Source organism: Adiantum capillus-veneris, chromosome 7 (assembly GCF_014529385.1).
Source record: "Adiantum capillus-veneris isolate H3 chromosome 7, ASM1452938v2, whole genome shotgun sequence".
NCBI classification, from domain to species: Eukaryota; Viridiplantae; Streptophyta; class Polypodiopsida; order Polypodiales; family Pteridaceae; genus Adiantum; species Adiantum capillus-veneris.
This window is the reverse complement of record NC_140937.1, coordinates 60963147-60985491: the sequence shown is the minus strand read 5'-3', so window position 1 is coordinate 60985491 and position 22345 is coordinate 60963147. Positions and strand designations below refer to the sequence as shown.

General features: G+C 43.9%; 1 pseudogene; it reads left to right on the top strand.

Annotated features, from left to right (window-relative positions):
• LOC147453946 (G-type lectin S-receptor-like serine/threonine-protein kinase At1g34300) overlaps window positions 1-21900 on the top strand; it is a 70672-nt pseudogene extending 48772 nt beyond the window's left edge.
• Window positions 21901-22345: the final 445 nt, after the last annotated feature.

The window sequence follows — 22345 nt, the reverse complement described above, 5'->3', positions numbered from 1 at the left end:
AAAGGGGTGAGCCAAGTGGAGTCGAGCCATGTCTGTCTCACAATTGGAGTCGGCCATGCGCCTTCTATAAGGAGTCCACCTCTCTCTCTCTCTCTCTCTCTCTCTCTCTCTCTCTCTCTCTCTCTCTCTCTCTTCCCCCCCCTTCCTTTGCAATTGCAGGGGCGTAGGGTGATGGCTCTCTCTCTCTCTCTCTCTCTCTCTCTCTCATGCGCTCCTTGTTGTGTATAGAGTGTCGTGTGTCTCTCATGTAGCCTCCCTCTTCTCTCTCTCTCTCTCTCTCTCTCTCTCTCTCTCTCTCTCTCTCTCTCTCTCTCTCTCTCTTTGTGGGGAGGCTATCTTCAGCTGTGGGGAAGAAGACTGGTTAAGGATGGTGTTGCGGGCGCAGAGGCTGCATCAGGTGGAGGAAGGCACTTTTGCAGAAGTGGACCATCGTAAAGGGAGAGCTCCTGAGTCCTGACATTGGGGAGTATGATTCAAAGGGGGAATCTAACTATTTAATGAATTTCTTTAAAGCGAAGCGAGTAGTAGTAAGTAGGCTTCATCTTTAAAAACTTGCTGGCTTACCCAGTTTGTACTTCTCGAATTGGTAGCACTTTTGTCAACTCTAGGTAGACCAAGGGAAAGGTGGTCTTATTGCCATATAAGAAGTTATGATGTACACTTCTACCACGTCTTGCTCATAAGAAAGATGCAAGGATAGAAGTAAGTAAGAGAGTGGAGTAGAGACATTGAATTCAATTGTTTTCCTATTGTTGAAACCAATTCTAGAACCAACTCCATTTATAAAAAAAACTGTATTGCTACATTGATTTCAAATGGCTTTCATCTCTTCACATCATGCTAACTTACCTAATATGTATAATCAACATTGGTAGCATTGCTAAACCAAGATACACTAGAAGGAGGAGACTCTTTCTCTCTCTCTCTCTCTCTCTCTCTCTCTCTCTCTCTCACAATAGAAGTAGAGCACTCCTAAGTTTTTTGAACAAGGATTAGCACCTTATGAAAAACAATGTCTATGAGAAGCTCCCAAGCTTGGTATCTGTAATGGAATTAGTCTATTCAACTTGAGAATAGCGGAAATTAATGAGAATACTTTCGAGAAATAACTTTGTGAGCATAGCGGGTAGACATAATTGAAGATAGCAACATAATCATAGCAATTAGTTAACTTGGCATGAACAATACTTTTGCAAGAGAGAGAATTTAGAGAACATGACAACAGTTGAGGACCGGATTTATGTGGAGCCGGTCCCCCCTCCAATAGGCATTTGTATTATGATTTCTCCCATTAAGAGAGACTTGTTACAATACATTCTTTGTGTTCCTTGTGACCTAGGTGGTGCAATGAAGATGGAAAGCTTCATGCATCACAATCATAACATAACATGAACTTGAAGAAAGCTTTAATTGTCCCAAGCCTCAGTCCCAAGACCTCAAACACCTTCGAAGGTGGAGAGAGCTAGCAGGGAATGAGGGTAGGGAAGAGGAAGAAGAAACATTTCATAGGAGAAAGAATAGTTCCTCACTTATCATACTCTTGTTGCTAGCATACATAATAGCATAGTAATGAAGAAGAAGGAGATGACAAGCTCAAGCATTGAAGCATGGCTCTTGGTTGGATTTGCACTCCATAGCCAAGAGTGTTGGTGTAGGCTCTCAACCTCTACTTGCTTGGAGAGGGAGCTCTTGCACTTTGCATAGCACACAATGAGAGTGATTGTGAGTGTGTGTGGGTGAGTATACCCCTCAAGCAAGCCCCTAGCTTGCTTGGGTCGACCCCCCCTTGTAGCTCATGCTTGAAGCTCATTGGACCCTCCCAGGCCTAGCCAATCATGAGCAGGAGGCATTACAAGCAGTAGGGGTAGCCTTGAGACAAGTGTCCCCCTTTCCTTTTTGAGAGAGAGGGCTAGATAAATGCTAAAACAATTAGATAATTCATGTAATTTATCATTGGACCCCTTTGAAGCTTAGCCAATAGGCTTCAAGCAACACATGAAGGTAACATGGGTAGGGGCCTGACATGTGTCCTTGCTGCCTCTTCAAGTTGGGGCTTCCTTGTGTGTGTGTGTGTGGGTGTTCTCTCTCTAGCCCCTAGGAAAAGGGCTCGCCCCCCTCTTGTAGGAATGCTTTTGACTTTAGGTGATCAAGCACCTTACTCACCAAGCATGACAAAGCACTTGAACTAGGGGGTGTTCCCACAAGCATCTCAGGCAAGCTTCTCAAGGCACCTCAAGTACCTTAATCATGCAACAAGTCAAGAACCTCAAGCATGGAGCCAGTCAAGCACCTCAATCATCTTAATCAAGCACCTTAAGCATGACAAACACCTCAAGCACGACAAGCACCTCAAGCAGGACAAGCACCTCGAGCTTGGGCCGGGTTCCCACCTCAAGCTCAGCCCTAGCTTACCTAAGGTCAAAGGACTTTTACACACATTTATTGGAGGTCTTCAATGAAGCTAACCCTAAGGTCTTATGCTCCATTGGTTAGCCTTGCTCTTTGATAGACCATCTCGCTTTTGGGCCCCTTTACCATTGGCCCCGTGTTGAGATAGATCTATAAGCACATATCTATATCTTAACACTTGTTCCCGTTTATTCTCCCATATTAAGTGATCAATTTAATATGAGAAAATCATTTGGGTTGGAGAGATATTAGATTTTATGACATTACCTCTCTCTTGAAATCATAGTCGTCCTCGACTATGAGGTAGAAGAGATAAAGTCTTAGTCATTAGTCAATCGTACTTAGCGGGTAAAGGATCCCTTTTTACCCTACGACATCTTTCCAAGATGGATGATTAATCCATTTCATTCTCCCAAAGTAGAGTGACAAATTCTACTTGGTGTTTGAGAGACGTCGTCATCACAAACATGATTCTAAGCATGCATACTAGTTAAATTTGTGCACAATTAAAAAGAGGACTAGTCATATAAGACAAAAACATGAGTCATTTAAAAGAAATTTGTACATTTGCTTACTCTAATGTAGCATTGTAAGCATTGACAAGGTTCATACTATCCTTAAGTTGTACTCCTTGCATCCATTTAGCATCTTCAAAAGGATAATTTTTGAACTTAATAAGATACCGTCGGATTATCTTACCATGTCGTAGTACCTTGTCTTCATGCCGAAGGACAGCTTCGGGTTGTAGCACCTCTTCTTGGTCTTCAACTTCGGGAGGGTCTTCAATAATTGGTTCAATTGGTGGCTCTCCTTTGTAGGGCTTAAGTAAGCTTACATGAAAGGCATTGTGTATAAGCCAATGGTTGGGCAACTTGAGTTGATAAGCCGTCTCATTGATAGGCTTCAAGATTTGGAAAGGACCATAGTATCTTTTTGCTAGTTTAGCATAATACTTTTGATGGCCCGTAGGATTTTTGCCCGTCGTTTGCCTTAATCGAGCCTTAGGAAACTTGAGTAAGACCCAATCATTTTCTTTGAACATTAAGGCTCTTCTGTGCTTATCAGCAGCAGCTTTTTGCCTTTGTTGAGAGATGGCTATAGCCTCCCTAATCTTTTGAAAAGATTCTTGTAGGTCACGGCTATACTCATCGGCGGCGAAGATCTTCCCATGTACTTTCAGTAGCAAGGGACTTTTAGGTCTTCCCTCTATGATCTCGAAAGGTGCTTTCCCGTAGAAGTATGTACAGTATTATTGTAGGCATACTCTACTAGCGGTAAATACTTTTCCCATTGTGAGCGTTGATCTACTTCGGTAACATAAGTCTTGAGTAGATCGAGTATCGTAAGATTGGCTATCTCACTTTGGCCATCCGTTTGTGGGTGATAGGCCGAAGAGAAATTCAATCTTGTTCCTAGATTTTCAAAGAGACCTTTCCAGAAATTACTGGTCATTCTAGGATCTCTATCTGACACGATGGATGTGGGTAATCCATGGTGCTTGAAAATCTGAGATATGAAGAGAGTTGCCATTTGATGTGCCTTAATAGTCTTTTTGACAGGAATAAAATGTGCTTGCTTGCTAAACCTGTCGACTATTGTCCATATTCCTGTATTCCCATGGATAGACTTGGGTAATCCAAAGATGAAATCCATGGATATACTCTCCCATGGTGAATTTGGAATAGGCAATGGCTGGAGTAATCCAGGTTGCTTCCCTCTATCATACTTGGTCTTTTGGCATACTACACATTTTGAAACATACTCTTGTATGTCCACTTTCATGGTAGGCCAATAGAAATACGTCTCTACTCCTCGGAGAGTAGGTTGAATACCTCTATGCCCTGCATATGGAGGAGCATGGGATTCATACATAACCTTCTCACGAAGGGAATGGGTAACACATAGCCTATTGCCGTGGAGAAGATAACCATCCTGCAAGGTGAATGGTTCCTCTTTCTTCCCCAAAGCAAGGGCTGACATTATGTCTCTAAAGTCAGGGTCAGTAGCATACTCATCTATCATAGAGGATAGATCATTGTGAGTAGCTATAGACACCGCATTAACTTTTGGTCGTCGTGAAAGTGCATCGGCAACTTGATTGTGCTTACCAGCTATGTGAGCAATATGGAAATTAAATTGCGAAAGAAAATTTGCCCACCTCATTTGTTTGTCGGAAAGCTTGGTTTGCGTCATGAAATACTTGAGACTTTGGTGGTCGGTTCGTAGGATAAATGGAGTCCCCAATAGGTAGTGCTTCCATGTGTCTAGGGCATGTAGAACAGCTAAAAGCTCTTTCTCATAAATGCCCAAGACTCGTTCATCACCATTGAGCCTTCGGCTCTCATATGCTATGGCATGCCCTTCTTGAAGCAAAACCGCTCCAAGGCAATCACCACAAGCATCACATTGGACCTCAAATGGCTTTGAGAGATCCGGAAGCACGAGGACTGGTTGGGAAGTAAGCTTCTCTTTGAGTTTTTCAAAAGCATTTTGCTCCTTAGCAGTCCATACAAACTTAACGTTCTTCTTAGTTAAGTCGTGTAGTGGTCCTGCTACTTGAGAGAATTTTGCTATGAAGCGTCTATAGTATGCACACATACCAATAAAGCTTCTTAGCTCATGTAGATTTCTTGGGTTAGGCCATGCTTTTATTACCTCTAACTTTGATGGATCCATACGGATACCATCTTTAGAGATAATATGACCTAAGTATTGAATCTCTTGAAGGAAGAATTCGCTTTTCTTTTGGTTGAGATAAAGCTTGTTCTCCCTCAATGCTTGAAAAATCACTTGGAGATGTTGCTTATGTTCCTCCAAAGACTTGGAGTAGATGATGATATCATCAAAGAACACTCCAGTGAATTTTCGATATGGTCTAAAAATTTTCTCCATCAAACGATTGAACGTAGCTGGTGCATTAGTCAAGCCAAAAGGCATGACTAGATATTCATAAAGACCAAATGTTGTGCGAAACGCGGTCTTTAAGATATCTTCATCCACTATCCTTATTTGATGATAGCCACTCTTAAGGTCAATCCTACTGAAGTAGGTAGAGCCTTGTAGCTTATCAAACAGATCTTCTACCCGAGGTACGGGAAATCTGTTTTTGATAGTGATATGGTTTAGTGCTCGATAGTCCACACACATACGGTATGTACCATCTTTCTTTTGCACTAAAAGGACTGGAGAACAAAAGGGAGAGGAACTAGGCCTCACCATCCCTTTGTCTACCAGCTCTTGTACTTGCCTCATGATCTCCTCTTGTTGAGCTTGTGAGACTCGATAAGGAGGTTTGTTAGGCGGTGAGCTTCCAGGAAGGAGCTCAATACGATGGTCATCATCCCCTCGTTTTGGAGGTAAGTCCATAGGGATATCATCGATGAACACATCTTGGAATCCTTTTAGAAAATTAGACAAGTCTAACTCTTCTTGATTCCTATCATTTACATTTGATGAAACATTAGTATCTTTTAGAGACTCTTTGACAAAATCATGTACGCAGAAACTGAGCTCTTCATTGACTTATCAAAAGAAAGAGGATTTACAAGTGGAATAGTGCGACCACGCTCACTAGCATCTATATACATGTTCTTTCCCCGTGAAGTAAATTCTCCTTTCAGGGAACTTCATGTTGGCAGCCATGCGATCAAACCATGGTGCCCCTAGGATAACATCCTGATGTTGGAGAGGAGAGATGAAGAAGTCTTCTTTGTCGACATAGCTTTGGACATGAAGCCTCAACTTCCCAATCAAGGGAGTAACGGAGGCTTGTTGTCCCTTGAAAGCTGCATCAGCGACTACTATATCTCCCATCTCAAAAGCTTGAATGCCCAACTTGGTGGCCAACTCTATTGATATGAAGTTGAGAGTAGAGCCAGGGTCAAACAAGATGAAGGCATCATGCTCTCTTACCTTTCCCCAAGCATAGGAGAGTGATGATCCTTTGCAATGAGCATCCTCTTTTGGAGCTTCGATGGTGGAAGCCCTAGGAGTCTCATTGCGAGTATTCTTCTTGGGGCAAGAACGATAGCCATGTCCTTGCTCCCCACACTTGAAACACTTATGGTCCTTGCGAAAAGCTTCAAGCTCTTCAGGAGAGAGTTTGTTTTTACCTTTGTAAACTCCCTTCTCCTTGGACCGATTGTTGTTGTTGTTGGAAGTGCCTTGGGAATTATTTTGAGCATTGGATTTCCCCTTTGCATCATTTTTATCTTTGTTTTCCATGGGCTTGACATTACGTCTAGCCCCTTGATGGAAATTGATGCGTGAAGCAACCATGGTGTGGTGGATTACTTCGGTAATAGTACCGGGCCGTTGAGAGTTGATGTATTCGGCCATCTCTTCAGGTAATCCCGCACAGAATTGTTGTCTTTGCTCGGCAAAGTCTATCTTTTGAAAGACAGTAGCTTTGAGATGTAAATCCCAAAACTTGTCTACATACTTGTTGATAGACTCATGAGAGAGAAGCTTCAAGCCGCGCCATTCGGTAAGAACTTTATCTTTAGTATCGCTTGGCAAAATTGCTTCATGATGGAAACTCGTAGAGTTTTCCATGTCTTTGGGGCTTCTCCATTGCCACGAAGGCTAGCCCACCATTGACGAGCTGATTTTTGGAAGTGCATAGCTACATGGCGTAGCTTGGAGGACTCTGTGAAGCCCTCGTCCCCAAAGGCCGCATCAAATTGCTGGATGAAGGCCAACACTTTGTCGGTAGCACCAAAGGTGCCATCGTAGGTGAGAAAAGAGATACTCTTTCCTCCCTCCTTGAACTTCTTTAGCTTTTGTGACCTTCGCCATGCAGGAAATGATTTGCGATGTCCTCCCCTCTTGTATTCTCTAGGAGAATAGCCATAACTTTCATCGGAAGAGGAGGAAGGTGAAGAAGAAGGAGAAGAGGGTGACCTCTTCCTAGCCCTTTTCTTCCTTTGTTTCCTCTCTTGCCTTTCAGAGTGATGAGGAGAAGGACTATGGGTTGCTCTTTTCCTCTTGGGAGGAGTAGGCGATCGTCTAGACCGCCTTCTTCGTGGAGCCACATCTTCAGAAGAACTTAGACTTTCATTGCTTTCTTTCTCTTTGGATTCCTCCTCTCGAATGGGAGAGAGTCTTCTTTTGGGGGTCTCTTCAAGAGGCCTCCTAAGCTCTCTCTCCTCTTGGAGAGGAAGGGAAATTCCATAGGCACGAAGTTGTTGAGTAACTTCGGCTTGCAAGGTAGGGTTGCCCATAGCTTGTTGCAACCTAGTCACAAGATAATTCACAAACATGGGAGCATCATCATTAGCACCTTCATGTGCAAAATCAAAGCTATCAATGTTCATTCTACTCTCTTGATTATTGTCAGCCATGTTAACAAAATTTTATGTATGTACTTAGTGTATGCTTTGGCAATTCAAAACCTTAGTTGCCACTCCTCTTAGCCTTTGAAAATCGGCTCTTAAGTATCTACACCCACGGCTCAAAGTGGTTAATTATAGAGAGTAGAGGAGTAGGTCTAACATAGCAGAGTTGCCAAGGGCTAGCTCCTTTCGGACTTCTTATGGCTCAATAATGGTAAAGCCGTAGGCAAGTCTAAAAAGACTCCATTATTAAGTCCAAAGCTCCCGAGGTGTGCACCATCCCCCACATAGTGGGCTTAACAAAACTGATATTAGATCCCAGTTCCACTTACCCTATTATAATTAACAACATCAACCATTTATAGGCTACTTAAGGACCTCTCTTCTTAAGCAAGAAAAGAGAAACCAAATGCTCTGATACCAATGTAATGGAATTTGCCTATTCAACTTGAGAATAGCGGAAATTAATGAGAATACTTTTGAGAAATGACTTTGTGAGCATAGCGGGTAGACATAATTGAAGATAGCAACATAATCATAGCAATTAGTTAACTTGGCATGAACAATACTTTTGCAAGAGAGAGAATTTAGAGAACATGACAACAGTTGAGGACCGGATTTATGTGGAGCCGGTCCCCCCTCCAATAGGCATTTGTATTATGATTTCTCCCATTAAGAGAGACTTGTTACAATACATTCTTTGTGTTCCTTGTGACCTAGGTGATGCAATGAAGATGGAAAGCTTCATGCATCACAATCATAACATAACATGAACTTGAAGAAAGCTTTAACTATCCCAAGCCTCAGTCCCAAGACCTCAAACACCTTCGAAGGTGGAGAGAGCTAGCAGGGAATGAGGGTAGGGAAGAGGAAGAAGAAACATTTCATAGGAGAAAGAACTAGTTCCTCACTTATCATACTCTTGTTGCTAGCATACATAATAGCATAGTAATGAAGAAGAAGGAGATGGCAAGCTCAAGCATTGAAGCATGGCTCTTGGTTGGATTTGCACTCCATAGCCAAGAGTGTTGGTGTAGGCTCTCAACCTCTACTTGCTTGGAGAGGGAGCTCTTGCACTTTGCATAGCACACAATGAGAGTGATTGTGAGTGTGTGTGGGTGAGTATACCCCTCAAGCAAGCCCCTAGCTTGCTTGGGTCGACCCCCCCTTGTAGCTCATGCTTGAAGCTCATTGGACCCTCCCAGGCCTAGCCAATCATGAGCAGGAGGCATTACAAGCAGTAGGGGTAGCCTTGAGACAAGTGTCCCCCTTTCCTTTTTGAGAGAGAGGGCTAGATAAATGCTAAAACAATTAGATAATTCATGTAATTTATCATTGGACCCCTTTGAAGCTTATCCAATAGGCTTCAAGAAACACATGAAGGTAACATGGGTAGGGGCCTGACATGTGTCCTTGTTGCCTCTTCAAGTTGGGGCTTCCCTTGTGTGTGTGTGTGGGTGTTCTCTCTCTAGCCCCTAGGAAAAGGGCTCGCCCCCCCTCTTGTAGGAATGCTTTTGACTTTAGGTGATCAAGCACCTTACTCACCAAGCATGACAAAGCACTTGAACTAGGGGGTGTTCCCACAAGCATCTCAGGCAAGCTTCTCAAGGCACCTCAAGTACCTTAATCATGCAGCAAGTCAAGCACCTCAAGCATGGAGCCAGTCAAGCACCTCAATCATCTTAATCAAGCACCTCAAGCATGACAAACACCTCAAGCACGACAAGCACCTCAAGCACGACAAGCACCTCGAGCTTGGGCCCGGTTCCCACCTCAAGCTCAGCCCTAGCTTACCTAAGGTCAAAGGACTTTTACACACATTTATTGGAGGTCTTCAATGAAGCTAACCCTAAGGTCTTATGCTCCATTGGTTAGCCTTGCTCTTTGATAGACCATCTCCCTTTTGGGCCCCTTTACCATTGGCCCCGTGTTGAGATAGATCTATAAGCACATATCTATATCTTAACACTTGTTCCCGTTTATTCTCCCACATTAAGTGATCAATTTAATATGAGAAAATCATTTGGGTTGGAGAGATATTAGATTTTATGACAGTATCAAAGAATGCTTTGTAGAATCTTACATATATCTATGTTTGTTAGAATCTTCAAGAGGTTGTGTAATGCACTAGGGTAAAGGTGTAAGGTCTCTGACCCGATCACAAGAGCACCCTTGTACCACGAAATGAATACAATGGAATAAGTTACTATTTTTAGCAGTTTTTCAGATTCTGTCAGTGCCATGATGTTTAGAATGTTATAAAGCTTCAAAATGTGAATTAAAAATTTTTTTGTGAAAAATTTCTAAAAATAGTAAGTTTTTGGTCACCCGACTCGTCCAGTCTCGACCGTCTCAAAAATCTGCACCCGTTCCCCGAATTTGAAAAAAAATGCATTTTTGGACCCCCGGGGGAGGGCTGCTAAATATGGCAGGTACTCAGACCTGTACGTCTTAGTTAGAGCTTAGTATAGAAATTTACGGCATCAAAATCCGACTCATATGGCCCGTTTTAGCCTAAAACCAATTTTTCACAAAATTGTCCGGGAGGCACCGGGGGCCCGAGGCTGTGTGGGAACAGGTCCCAGCCCACTCCATACCTGCTTTAGCAGCTAGGGGGCGCCCTCTTGCTTTGTGGGAGTCTTGGGGAAGCTGCCAAGCCTGCGACTCAATGTGAGAGTCAGTTTACTGAGCCAACTGGACACTTGGTGGGTAGGCAACTGGACTTGCCATGCAAGGACTGAGTGCTCATCCAGATGCATTTAGCAACACAAATCGATTTCTAGCCTGTAGGAGCCTATTTAAAGGCCCACACACACACACACACACAGACATATATGCTCACACACACACATTGCATACTCACACACCTACACACTGGGAAGGTGCTGCCGGCACACACACAGCTTTTGAAGGAGAAGCAAGGAGGGAGGTGCTGCCGAAATTCCCATCTTGAGGATTCATTGCATCAGAAATTTAAGAGGATTCTCAGCCCCTAATCACGGTAATTATGGTTTAATTACTGCTCTTCTTAATCTCATCATTGCCCACTCATAATTCTTGTCTACTACGCCTACTTTTAGCTATAATTCTCTATAGATGCTCTCTAAGTTTTCATAGCTATACTTCATTACATAATTATCATTCATTTAGTTAATTTATTCATCCATTCATCATCCTTAATCAAGGATTAATGCATGAGTAGGAAAGATTCTCTCTCTAGGCGGTATAGTCAATAAATTGTCAGCTAGTAATAGTGTAGATTTGTCAGAATTCAATCTTTCACTACTCAATAGAGTTGTAATTAAATTATACTTAATCTTCTCCCACATTTAGATGCGATTAAGGCTGAAAATTAATCCGTCATTAGTCCAATAAGGAGAAGGTTTTCCCATCACACATGCCTGCGGTCAATCTGCACCTTCATATTGCTCTAGGAAAATGAATGAGCTTGCTTACTTTATATCTTTCGTGAATCAATTAGAAAAACTCTGAATTTCTTAATCATCTAAGCCAAGTAATTAACCTTAGAGTCGTTTCCCATAGGGTGGATACAGAATTACCCTTAAAATTGCTAGGGCAAAAAGGGAAAAATCTAACCTCGTGCATAAGGAGGAGTCTTTAATAAATCTAATCTGCCGATTGGTTTGTCATGTTACTCTCGGACCTTAGCTCTTTTTTTTCAAGTCTATCATTTAAGTAGTGAGAAAAATGGCCCCGGTTAAGAGAACTCGCTTCGGTGGAGCCCACGACCGCGAGGCGGGAACAAGCAATGTCAACGAAAAAGGAAAGGCTCCCATGGACGAGCAAATACTGGCCATCTCACGGGCTATTGATGAAGAAATGGAAGAGGTAGGTCCCAATTTCTATTCAAGTTGTTTAATTAACATTGCATACGATTAGTTAGGAATGAACATATCCCCGAACATGTTGGAGAAATCCGACAGAAACCTCGGCATTGAATGCATAGTACATTTAAGTATAAAGTAGGAAAGAAATGATTGATGGGTATGCTGTTTGCAAGAGGAAAGAATGTTTGCTAGGGAAAATTTAGCTCGACATGTTCATTTTATTTCCAATGTTGAATCAGTTTTGACCCCCCTACTGATTACAGGGGGCAGAGTTCCTCGTTAGGGCTCTTGAATCTACGACTTGCTTTTTATGCGGTGGATACCCACGACTTGCTTTCTATGCGGTGGGAACCCACGTCTTGCTTTCTATGCGGTGGGAGTGTCCATGACGTGCTTTCTATGCGGTGGACATACCTAGTTGTATGGGCAGCTAGGCGACAACAGGAGGAGTGAACTCTCGCTGGAGGGGGGATGTTGTACCTCCAGAACATTGGAACTTTTATGAATAAGTTTGAGTAGAATTTTTACTAGAATTCTGTCTTGGTGTTGTTTGCAATACTGATTGAAGGGCTGTTTTAACGAACCATGTGATACGGAATTAAACAAGGAATATCTATGTTGAACAACCTTTGTGGCAGTAATTAGGTCACACGAGGAAGTGTGAGTGTGGGGGTGGAAAGTGGGGGCTTGCCTCGGGTTGCCAATGCCTACGAGATGGGTGGTCCCGATTGGTCGGGAACTCTCTGTCCCCATAGTGCTTACTCGATATTGGTATTACTCATTGCCCGTAGAGCGGCGAATCCTCGAGAGTACGTGCCTCTGAAACATGGGGAAAAAGGCACTCGGGGTTTCTCTCCTCTTGGAAGGTGGGTATTAGGATCGCTAGATAGTTAAGTACGCTTCCCCTGCGAGGTGGAGCTAGATCTCGTTGCTAGTAGGCTCGAACTCGATTCACTTTGTGATGAGAGATCGTCCGCTAGTTGAACCCTGAACCATTTTGTTTGCTTCCGCTATAGATCTAGTGGCCACCACGTTTACCATCAGATCCGTTGTTTGATACGACGGGGTGGGGACCTCACAAAAGGGACTAGTAGAGTGCCACCTAAGGTGTGCGGCAAAATTCTACACAAGTACTGCACCATTTCCTGCATGAAGAGGTGCAATCGGAAGATTGTCGTCGTCGCTATACACAGTAAAAAGATCGACGCAAAAGGCGACATATACAGTACGAATGACGACGATATTGTTTCGCAGTGTAACAAAAACGAGGGCGGATTTCGTGACGGGGTAGAGGGAGAAGAGGGCCTTTTCGCCAACAAGGCTTGAACACAACATCTAACGGTTCAGATGCACCCAGACACGAGCTATCCACTCCGCCAAACATCCCTTAGTGCTTCTCCTTTGGTCTATTTTAATACTTAGCATTGGCGGTAGACGGGTCCTTGTACAGGTACCCGTACCCTTATTGGCGCCTTTACCCTACTTTTAGAAATGCAATAGAATATACATGTAAGAATAGAGTATTGATAGCGATATTTCTTTGGCCACAGCAACACGCGGGTCACATACTAGTATAATGTAAAACATATGTTCTTCTCTGAGCTCTCTCCACCAAATCCCCAAACTCCGAACCAAAGCAAACCTAGAGATCCTTGGGGGGAAGGAAAAGAAAGAGAGTGACACGAGTGGAGGGACTATTTCTTGCCATGTGGTAAATTACACCATAATCCCAAGCACCATAAACTTATTAGATAGATAACTCTTAGGAAGGACACCTCTTCCTTTGTCTTTTCCCACCATTAGAATGTGTCCTTCTCTAATCTCATTGGTAAAAACAAAGGCCCTCTTTTTTTGTGTAGAGAGAGAGAGAGAGAGAGAGACCCGCAAGCTTTACACTTTCCCTATTTCATGTTTTGCATTGGAAAAGCAAGTGGAAGGCGGAAGCCGTGCCGTGGAGGGGCTCTCCAAAGCGTCTAGTGGGTCAAGAAGTTCCTTCTTTCTTCTAATCTAACAAACTGTCGCCATTGGCTATGCATGCCACTTTCAATATCTTTTCTGTCAGCTTGTGTGAAGCAATGCTCACATATCCTCGTTTGTGGTGTAACTTTCTCGATTAAAAATAAGAAATCCTCGTGGTAATTCTAGTGGACCTTGGTTTCAAGATCCAAATTGTGTAGTTTAGTTATAAATCTCAACAAATATCTTAGGATTTTGTCGTTAATCTCGGTTGTCGGTTGTCTGACTAGTTTGCCCTTAAAAGCATGGCCAAGAAAATGTTTTTTTTCAAATAGTGGACCTCGGTGCTCCAAAACAACCTAGGTTTACTAGAATCTCACCTACAAATTTTGAGAGTTACCTCTAAAATTTAAATTTGAAGGTGAGGAAACCTACAATTTTTTTTAGAAAATAGTGTTATTTGTTGTAAAAACCTTCAAATTTAGCCAATCTACCTCTATTATTACTTCTTTAGCGTAGCAGCCTCTTTTGAATTCTCGAGCTCTCAAGCCTTTTATCCAATGGAGACCTTACCCTTTCAGACCCCTCTCTGTCCCCTTCTCCCCTTTGGGCATCTGGGACAGGCAATAGGGGGGTTGTGCAACTGCAGCTTCTTGACTCTGGCAACCTTGTTCTGCTCAACAACAAGTCTGATTATGTGTGGCAAAGCTTCCTTTTCCCCACAGATACACTTCTCCCAACCCAAAATTTTACTACCAAATCGTCCATTCTTCGGTCCAATGAGCGCGCCGGCTTCTTCAAGAGTGGAAACTATGCCCTCGGCTTCGACAGCACCACTGGAATCCTCCAGCTCAAGGATGCTAGCTTGCAATCTGCCACAGGTTATTGGCAGGACTGGGACAACATCACCTCATTCTGGTTCGACCTTGTGGGATCCACCATGACAATGCATAGCTCTCGACCATTTATTATCCATGGCTCTTCATCGACATATAACAGGCTTACGCTTGATGTGGATGGCAACCTTCGCATGCATGCTTGGGATGCAGCCTATGCAGATTGGAAAATCATATGGATGGCATTTACTGATGTGTGCGATCGCATCCTCGGACTCTGTGGATATAATCCACAACCCACATGCGTATGTCCGCAAGGATTCAATGTCAATGATTCAACCCTCCTTTCCAGTGGTTGTGATCGAGTTTACGCAATCAGTCCTAGTGATTGCAGCACGCACATCAACTATATATACAGAGATCCAGAATGTGGACTTTCCTCTCAACGACTTCAGGGTTATCCCAAATGTGTCGATAGAGGATTGCAAAAACCAGTGTTCAGAACAGGATTGTTCATGCATGGCAGCCGTGTATTCGGAATCGGATGAGTATGGGTGCTGCTCGCTGAAGGGGAAGGTGCAAAATGGGAGATATGTGGGGTCTCAAAAATACAAGGTGTTTCTCAAAATGTCCAACCTCGACCCATCTGCTTCCACCCCTATAATAGAAGACACAGCCGCTAGTTGGAGCTCCCAATCGCTCCTCCAACCGCCTGTCTTCCTTTAACAACACCGCAAATGTCACACATACTACTCAAACAGGGCATAAAGCATCTACAGTTATAGCCTTAATCGCCCTGGTCGCGGCCCAAGGTTTATGCTTTGCTGCTGCATGTATGGCCCTCTTGAAAGCTAGAAAGAAACTAAAACATATGAGGATTTATGAAGATTTAGAGGCTGTTTCACGATCTCCATTGGCGTTCTCATACCAGGAGATCAAAGCTGCTACCCAAAATTTCATCCACAAGCTTGGAGCGGGGGGTTTCGGAACACTGCATAGAGGGAAGTTGCAGGATGGTACATTGGTTGCGGTTAAGCAATTAGAAGGCGTTTCCCAGCAAGAAAAGCAATTCCGCGCAGAGATCGCGACTCTCGGTCACATTCATCATATCAGCTTGCTACGTCTAGTTGGCTTCTTCTCTGAGGGAACACACAAATTGTTAGTGTATGAGTTTATGAAAACACTACAACATAACCCAAAGTTATCGACACCCTATATATCGACGTCCGTACCTTGCCACACGGATATCAACATCCTTTCACCTCATCGATATACGCGTTGAAAAGTGCGTCGATATGCACGTGGAAAGGCAAAATTTTCCACGCGTATATCGACGGCTATTTCGACGCGTATATCGACGCACTTTTCGACGCTAAAAAATTGGGGAAAAAAAGGAAACCCGCACGCAGGGGCCATTTCCGCCCTCAACGTGCGCGCTCAGATCTTGGCCGAAACCTGTTGCGCAGGTATTATGCCCCCCCCCCCCCCCCCCCCCCCCCCCCCCCCCCCCCCCCAACCCCCTCTCTCTCTCTCTCTCTCTATCTATCTATCTATCTCTTCCTACACACACACACACACACACGATGTGTAGAAAGAGAGAGAGAGAGAGAGAGAGAGAGAGAGAGAGAGAGAGAGAGAGAGAGAGAGAGCGGTGCACACGATGTGTAGAGAGAGAGAGAGAGAGAGAGAGAGCGGTGTGCGTGTTTGTGTAGGGGAGAGAGAGAGAGAGAGAAGTGTGTGTGTGTGTGTGTGTGTGTAGGAAAGAGAGAGAGAGAGAGAGAGAGAGAGAGAGAGAGAGAGAGAGAGAATTAATGTATGCAAAAAAAGTTAAAATTAAAGAAAGAAATGAAATGAAATGTTATATTAACGTCTTCAAAAGGCCAAAGTGACATATGAGACCAAAAAGTTACAATGTGGTGGACTTGATACAAAGTCAGAATAACAAGATGACAAAATGACAAAATAAAATATTATGGAATCCTAAACTGCTGGGTGTGGACTAAGCAGCTAAAACAGCTAGCTGGGATAGGTAGATCATAGGAGATCCAGCATCTGTCGCTGGCGGAAATCATCAATCTCCTCCATGGTCAGTAGTCTGACCGGGCGTTGTGCATGTCGAGCCAAAGTGACCTGGATTGTCTGATGCAGCCTTTGTCGATATTGTGTAGTCTGGCCTCGGCAGTTGTGGGCGTCTGGATCTCCCTAGCTCAGTCGCTCGTTCGATCAGTACGTAGAGAGAGAGAGAGAGAGAGAGAGAGAGAGAGAGAGAGAGAGAGAGAAATAAAGAGATAGAGAGTGATATATATATATAGAGAGAGAGAGAGAGAGAGAGAGAGAGAGAGAGAATTAACTAGAGATAGCTACAGAGATAGAGAGAGAGAGAGAGAGAGAGATAGTAGATAGAGAAAGAGTTAGGTTGGCTAACCAATTGCATGTGTGAAAAAGACGGAAACTCTCTCTACCTCTCTCTCTCTCTCTCTCTCCCTCTAAAAGAAACTATGGAACTAAAAGAGGCGAAGGGGTTTTGCCCGCTACATGCATTGTCATGTACACCTGGGAGTGCACATATGTGTCTACCCATATAGGATTTGATCAATAAAGACGAGATTTTGACTCGGTGGTCCTGATCTCCGTACACCTCTGGACCGAGGTGTACGGAGATTGGGCAAGACTAGAGAATGCGAGGTAGTTTACATTGTGAGGAGTATATATATTAAAACAACATTCATAATCATTGTAGATGGCAACGTCATCAACTAACATGGAGGAAAAGATTGCATGCTCGTGCACGCTCTGCAAGTATCAAATCCTGCGCAAGTGTAGAATATGTAATGAGCATGTGCACAAGTACGGAGAGTTTGCTAGAGAAACCGTACAGAATCTACGATACGACTCCTACGGAACGGGCATTGATTTTTGTGACATAGCACCTACATCTGAGAGAGAGAGAAAAAGGATTATGCGTGAATGTCCGACCAATATAGAGCCAAGGATGGAAGCAGAAAAGGGCTTACAAACAGAAGATGACGGCATGGAGGAGATGTTGGATGCCTTCTTTTCGACAAGCGAGGAGAACACTAACGAAGCAACACCAGAAGCCGTGCGCCTATCTCCTGAAGACATGTTGAAGAAGTTGGCACGTCAACCAATCTATGAAGGCGCCAAAATATATGTGCTTCGTACTTGTCTGGCGTTTTTGAATCTTCAGTCAGTGTACTGCTGGTCAGATGCAAGCGTCACTGCTTTGTTTATGTACGTAATTTACAAAAGAGATTTTTCGATTGCAACGACGACGTGCTTGGAGAGATTTTTAATTTAATGTGTCTTAAACAGGTTGTTGCGGGAGCAACTTCTCCCGGCTGGCAATGAAATCGCACGATTGGCATAAGTTCTTGCAATTCATTCTTCCAATTGCGATCAAGGGGTGTTTAACGGAGGAAGTGCAGACCTACATATACAAGATTTCAGAGCTAGTGCGGTGGATCTCTTCCAAGGAGATACGAGAGGAATCTATTGGAGTCGCAAGGGCTAACTCCATTGAGGCAGTTTGCATGATTGAGAAGTATCTACCCACGAGCTGCCTAACTATCCAAATGCACTTGCTCGTCCATGTAGTAGATGAGGTTGCAGTGGCAGGTACAGTCCACAGCCGTTGGATGTTCTTTCTAGAGCGGTCATGAAAACACTTAAGGGTTTTGTTTGCCAAAAAGCGCGCCCAGAGGGGAGCATGACAGAAGGATGGCTGGTGCAAGAGTCTCTTGTATTGACGACCGAATTTCTATGCGTATCTGACCCAGAAATGCCTCGACTGTGGAGCGATGAGGAGGATGCAAGACTAGTGGGAGAGGAGCCGCAAGGGCAAGGGGTGCCGAAGAAAATGAACGACGCCATGCGAGAAAAGATCATGAAGTTCTGTATACTAAATTCAGCGCCGATGCAAAAATGGCATGAAAGGTACGAAGAAGAGAAAGAGAGACGCAATAGGGAGCGACACGATTTCAGGCGAAGCCGAACGACTAGAGGCTTACCCTTGCCAGACTATCTCACTCCTCTACCTGAATTCCCTACAATGGCATGGTTGGACAAGACAATGAGAGCAGCACGACAGATCGGAGAACCCATATCTCTAGAAGAGGAAGAGTTGTCTATTGTATGTGACTGGAAGTATCATACATACATGGCACTGTGGTCGCATGGAAAGCATTTCAGAACACAACAAATTGACAGCAGAAGAAACACGTATGACAGTGGGGTAATGATTAGTTTCATGCAAAACAGCAAGGCCAGTGCCAGAGACACGAATGAGAGCACTAGCAACCTGGATTACTGTGGTTTGGTGTCAGATTTTCTGAAAGTCAGCTTCAGGCGGTTTGAGATGTTTTTGTTGGATGTGAAGTGGTTCAAGGTGATTACTTCTGGTCGCAATGCAACGGTACGCAAAGATGGAAACAAACTTGTGCAAATAGATTCTACAAAGGTTTGGACAGATGCGAGCGACACATTTGCTCTCCCCGAACATTGCGAGCAAGTGGTCTTTGTACCGGACCCTCGAGAGCGACAATGGTGGTTTGTGGTTCAAGTTGCTCCAAGAAATAAACAAGTATTTGAAGGGCAAGAGCTCCTGGAGGAAATTCAATCAGACGACGTCCATACTACTGTGACATTAGATGAGATGGACGAAGGTATGGTAGAGGAAGCTGACAGATATACGAGGAATGACGCAGACGAGGTAGAATTGACACTTGTAGATGAAGATGAAATGGATGAAGACAATCTGCCAGAACGAGTTGGGGCAGAGTTATGTTTGCAATTAGAGATAGACGATGATACGGTGCAAGATCTTATCGATGATGCCTCACTCGTCGAGGCCTAGGCCTGTAAGTGTTTGTGTGAAGACGTTGATTTAAAATTAAGCTTAAATTTAATTTAAACAAAGATGTTCTGACGCTTTATTTTACTTTCTTTGTGCAGGACTTTAGTATGGCAGACTAGTTTCCAGATCCCGCTTCTATGAGTGCAGATGCATTCATGGGCTTCGTCACACGGATGACGCCTGCTCAGATGGCAGAGGCTTCTCAGTATTGGGTAGCCAGAGGCACGGGTACTATGCCTCCGAGCTTCACACACGAGGGTCCGGCGCCTATGGGAGGGACACCTATGGGGGGACGCCTATGGTGGGGGGGGACGCCTACGGGTATGACGTCTGCTTCTCCCATCACAGCCGCTTCGACACCTAGGGGTGCGGCATTTGTGGGTACGTCCTCATCTCTACAGCACAGACGCACTCTGACGCATTCTGATGCCTTGGCTTGAGCAGGATGAGGATAAAGTCAGTTACATGGTGGAGACCATCTTGAGAGATTACCAGCCTGCTCCGGGTTCAAAGGCTATTCCGAGGAGGTGGATCAAGGGTGTTGCACGAGACACCGTGAAACATCAACGAGATGCAGCTCGGCAGGCTTTCAGGACCGGCTCGCCGAAGCCTTCGGGCATCCCATACGAGACGTGGCTGCAGATCCGGGAGGATGAGCGGACAACGGACACTCGGTTCAGACAGCAGCGTCAGGCCGCGTAGATACGACAGATGACTAGGGGGACATCTCATCTTGGCAGCGGAGGCTTCAACACCTTCGCTATGAGTTTGTGAGTTTCTAATCCAATCCTAACTATGCCGTTTTTTAAAACGCGATGAATCATGTATTCTTATTACCTTGATTTTTATATAAACGCAGTATCTTGCGATGCATCGAGCCCCGACACGCCAGGAGGAGACAGATGGATATCGCAGAGGTATCTATGAAGTGTTGAATGATCTTGATGCTTCAAGAGAGCCTGTAGACTAGGAGGCCTTAGAGTCTCGCTAATCGCTTGAGGTGAGACGTTAATATGTGTGAGTTGATTTAATTAAGTAAGTATATATGAAGTAATATCAATACTAATTTTGTGACTTGTCCTATGTGCAAGTTGTGACGCATAGTCATCAGTGGACCAGATTTCATATATATTCTTTGTGAGACACAAACACGCTTCTGTGTCTCCTTTTTGTATAGACATATATGGTTATGGTTATTGTTCAGACAATTATTGTCTTCCTTATGGTTATGGTTATTGTCATTGTCATTGTATAGACATGGTTATTTCTCCTATTCTTGTATAGACATGGTTATGGTTCTTGTTTTGTTTATGGTTATGTTTAACTTTCTGGTTATGCTTATGGTTATTGTTAATTTTGTTTATGGTTATGGTTATCTGCATTATGGTTTTGATCAAAGTGGTTATGGCCGGTTATGGTTTTAATTTGGTTATGGTTTTGCACAAAATAAGTTCGTTATGGCTATGCTTTTAAGTTGGTACGGTTATGGTTTTGCACAAAGTTCATTTCATTTCCTTCATTGGCCTTAAATCTCATGTGAGATCCTACATGGATAGCATGTAGGAGGCGTATACATGATATGGTTTTTTTTGAAAAGTTTATGTAAAACGAAGGGAACTCTGCCAAAATTTCTGCGGGAGCACGGTTGATTTTGGTACTGCTCGCTTTCTTGGGCAGAGGATAGGTAGTTTGGTTGTGGCTGTGTCCATCTTTTCATTGGGCACAGGCCAAGCTGCCTGTCCTCTGTCCAAGAATTTTTTTTAATGTTATGGTCGACGCTATGTGCGTCGCTAAGCGCGTCGAAATACGCGTGGATAATATTACCTTTCGACGCGTATATCGATGCGTATATCGACTATTTCGTAGGGACGCGTATATCGACGGGCTTTTCGACGGAGTGCGTCGAAACCTGCGTTGAAGGCCCTCTTTTTTGTTGTAGTGAAAATGGGTCCCTTGATCAGATAATCATTAAGGCAGGCAGTAATGCCGCCAAAATAGATGCTCTTGACTGGGGCACAAGGTTCCAAATCTGTTTGGGCATTGCACGTGGATTACATTACTTGCATGAGGAATGCCTAGATTGCATCCTTCACTGTGACATCAAGCCCCAAAACATACTATTGGATGGTAGCTTTGTTGCAAAAGTAGCGGATCTTGGTCTCGCATATCTGTATAGCCGGGATCACACTGTGAAGATGACTGCCATTAGGGGTACAAGAGGATACTTGGCACCATAATGGGTCCTTAATCTACCCATCACAGCAAAAGCAAACGTGTTCAGCTATGGCATGTTGGTGATGGAGATTGTAAGTGGCCGAAGGAATTACTTGTACACAGAGTCAGCCATGGAGGATGCCAATGGTAATTGGTACTTTCCAGTATGGGCATACGGCAAGAAGGTGGAAGAGGTGGTTGACTCAAGAATGGATGCGGTCTCCATCAATTATCAGCAAGTAGAGTTAGTGTTGAAGGTAGCCTTTGCTTGTGCTCAAGGAGATAGGAATGCAAGGCCTTCAATGGGGAGGGTGGTCCAAATGCTTGAAGGAACTTTGTTCGTACCGGAAGCTCCGCCACCCTCCGTCTTTCCCCATGGTCAACTTTTTGATACCCAGCACACACTCTCCTCATCAAATGCTTCTTCATAAAAAATTGTCTCTTCAAGCTCATGCACCATTTCCTTGCTCGGGTCCCAATAGTACATTCTATTGGTTCCACAACAATATATTGTGTGACCTAGATAAGATAGAATTTTCCATTGAAGGTGGGTGCTTGTCCGTCGGGGTCCACCAAAAAAGAAGCAGATGCAAGCCCTCATCCCTAATTGACATCCTAGAACCCTCATCACGTTTCGTTCGAGAGGGAGGTGTGTAGGCGATCTTGACTGTGTAAAGCTCGTCAAAGCTCAATGTCTGTTGGATAGTGATTCATCTAGAGGATCGTGAAAGACAAGTCTCATATTTACATGAGCTATTTGGCATTGTCGCTTGACTCGCAATGGGAGCACTTGAAGCTTCAGCACGAATGATCAAGCCATTCCTCAGAGCCTCACACAATAAGATTTAGAAATTTTCTCATGTAAGAAAACCGAGT